This window comes from Scyliorhinus torazame, unplaced genomic scaffold, assembly GCF_047496885.1.
Source record: "Scyliorhinus torazame isolate Kashiwa2021f unplaced genomic scaffold, sScyTor2.1 scaffold_519, whole genome shotgun sequence".
Classification (NCBI taxonomy): Eukaryota; Metazoa; Chordata; class Chondrichthyes; order Carcharhiniformes; family Scyliorhinidae; genus Scyliorhinus; species Scyliorhinus torazame.
The window spans coordinates 113,189-115,000 of NW_027308246.1; the positions used below are offsets into that span (position 1 = coordinate 113,189).

At 55.0% G+C, this 1,812-nt stretch overlaps 1 protein-coding gene across 1 annotated transcript in view; it reads left to right on the forward strand.

The window, feature by feature from the left end:
- Positions 1-1,776: 1,776 nt before the first annotated feature.
- Positions 1,777-1,812, forward strand: part of LOC140406380 (plexin-B1-like) — a gene marked incomplete at its 3' end in the record, with an annotated part of 27,578 nt that continues 27,542 nt past the window's right edge. The window contains exon 1 of the mRNA XM_072494468.1: positions 1,777-1,812. This exon is cut by the window's right edge and continues 875 nt beyond it.

Here is a 1,812-nt window from a genome sequence, read left to right on the forward strand (position 1 = left end):
TGTGACAGTCTCTCGGCGAGTGTGAGAGTGTCTCGATGAGTGTGACAGTCTCTCGGCGAGTGTGAGAGTGTCTCGATGAGTGTGAGAGTCTCTCGGCGAGTGTGAGAGTGTCTCGATGAGTGTGACAGTCTCTCGGCGAGTGTGAGAGTGTCTCGATGAGTGTGACAGTCTCTCGGCGAGTGTGAGAGTGTCTCGATGAGTGTGAGAGTCTCTCGGCGAGTGTGAGAGTGTCTCGATGAGTGTGACAGTCTCTCGGCGAGTGTGAGAGTGTCTCGATGAGTGTGAGAGTCTCTCGGCGAGTGTGAGAGTGTCTCGATGAGTGTGACAGTCTCTCGGCGAGTGTGAGAGTGTCTCGATGAGTGTGAGAGTCTCTCGGCGAGTGTGAGAGTGTCTCGATGAGTGTGAGAGTCTCTCGGCGAGTGTGAGAGTGTCTCGATGAGTGTGACAGTCTCTCGGCGAGTGTGTGAGTGTCTCGATGAGTGTGAGAGTCTCTCGGCGAGTGTGAGAGTGTCTCGATGAGTGTGACAGTCTCTCGGCGAGTGTGTGAGTGTCTCGATGAGTGTGACAGTCTCTCGGCGAGTGTGAGAGTGTCTCGATGAGTGTGAGAGTCTCTCGGCGAGTGTGAGAGTGTCTCGATGAGTGTGAGAGTCTCTCGGCGAGTGTGAGAGTGTCTCGATGAGTGTGAGAGTCTCTCGGCGAGTGTGAGAGTGTCTCGATGAGTGTGAGAGTCTCTCGGCGAGTGTGAGAGTGTCTCGATGAGTGTGACAGTCTCTCGGCGAGTGTGAGAGTGTCTCGATGAGTGTGACAGTCTCTCGGCGAGTGTGAGAGTGTCTCGATGAGTGTGAGAGTCTCTCGGCGAGTGTGAGAGTGTCTCGATGAGTGTGACAGTCTCTCGGCGAGTGTGAGAGTGTCTCGATGAGTGTGAGAGTCTCTCGGCGAGTGTGAGAGTGTCTCGATGAGTGTGACAGTCTCTCGGCGAGTGTGAGAGTGTCTCGATGAGTGTGACAGTCTCTCGGCGAGTGTGAGAGTGTCTCGATGAGTGTGACAGTCTCTCGGCGAGTGTGAGAGTGTCTCGATGAGTGTGAGAGTCTCTCGGCGAGTGTGAGAGTGTCTCGATGAGTGTGAGAGTCTCTCGGCGAGTGTGAGAGTGTCTCGATGAGTGTGACAGTCTCTCGGCGAGTGTGAGAGTGTCTCGATGAGTGTGAGAGTCTCTCGGCGAGTGTGAGAGTGTCTCGATGAGTGTGAGAGTCTCTCGGCGAGTGTGAGAGTGTCTCGATGAGTGTGACAGTCTCTCGGCGAGTGTGAGAGTGTCTCGATGAGTGTGACAGTCTCTCGGCGAGTGTGAGAGTGTCTCGATGAGTGTGACAGTCTCTCGGCGAGTGTGAGAGTGTCTCGATGAGTGTGAGAGTCTCTCGGCGAGTGTGAGAGTGTCTCGATGAGTGTGACAGTCTCTCGGCGAGTGTGAGAGTGTCTCGATGAGTGTGACAGTCTCTCGGCGAGTGTGAGAGTGTCTCGATGAGTGTGAGAGTCTCTCGGCGAGTGTGAGAGTGTCTCGATGAGTGTGAGAGTCTCTCGGCGAGTGTGAGAGTGTCTCGATGAGTGTGAGAGTCTCTCGGCGAGTGTGAGAGTGTCTCGATGAGTGTGAGAGTCTCTCGGCGAGTGTGAGAGTGTCTCGGTGTGTGTGTGAGTGTCTCGGTGTGTGTGTGAGTGTCTCGGTGTGTGTGAGAGTCTCTCGGCGAGTGTGAGAGTGTCTCGGTGTGTGTGTGAGTGTCTCGGTGTGTGTGTGAGTGTCTCGATGAGTGTGACAGTCTC